The sequence below is a fragment of the Brassica oleracea genome, chromosome C2 (genome assembly GCF_000695525.1).
Source record: "Brassica oleracea var. oleracea cultivar TO1000 chromosome C2, BOL, whole genome shotgun sequence".
Lineage (NCBI taxonomy): Eukaryota > Viridiplantae > Streptophyta > Magnoliopsida > Brassicales > Brassicaceae > Brassica > Brassica oleracea.
The window spans coordinates 9,887,417-9,887,808 of record NC_027749.1 but is presented as its reverse complement, the minus strand read 5'-3'; positions in this window follow the sequence as shown (position 1 = coordinate 9,887,808).

Sequence of the window (392 nt, the reverse complement as noted above, 5' to 3'; positions counted from 1 at the left end):
AAAAAAAATGGATGGCTCCGGGACTATTTACGAGCTGCGGAAGTGGATGTATATGCATAGAGATGCTAACGGGAGAGTGACGAAAGAATACCTTGGGGGCCTGGAGAAGGTTTTAATTATGATCAGAATGAAGCTAGTAGTAGTAATAGCAATTTTCAGGAAAAAGAACCGGTTGATCATCATTTGCATAATGAACATAGTTACCATCAGGAGGAGATGGTAGATTATGATAGGGTTCATGATATGGTAGCTGATGCATTCGTAGCTCATGATGAAGATGAAGAACCTAATATAGATGCAAAAAAGTTTTACGAAATGTTAAACGCGGCGACACTTTACAGTGGTTGTAGAGAAGGTCTCTCTAAATTGTCGTTAGCTGCTAGAATGATGAA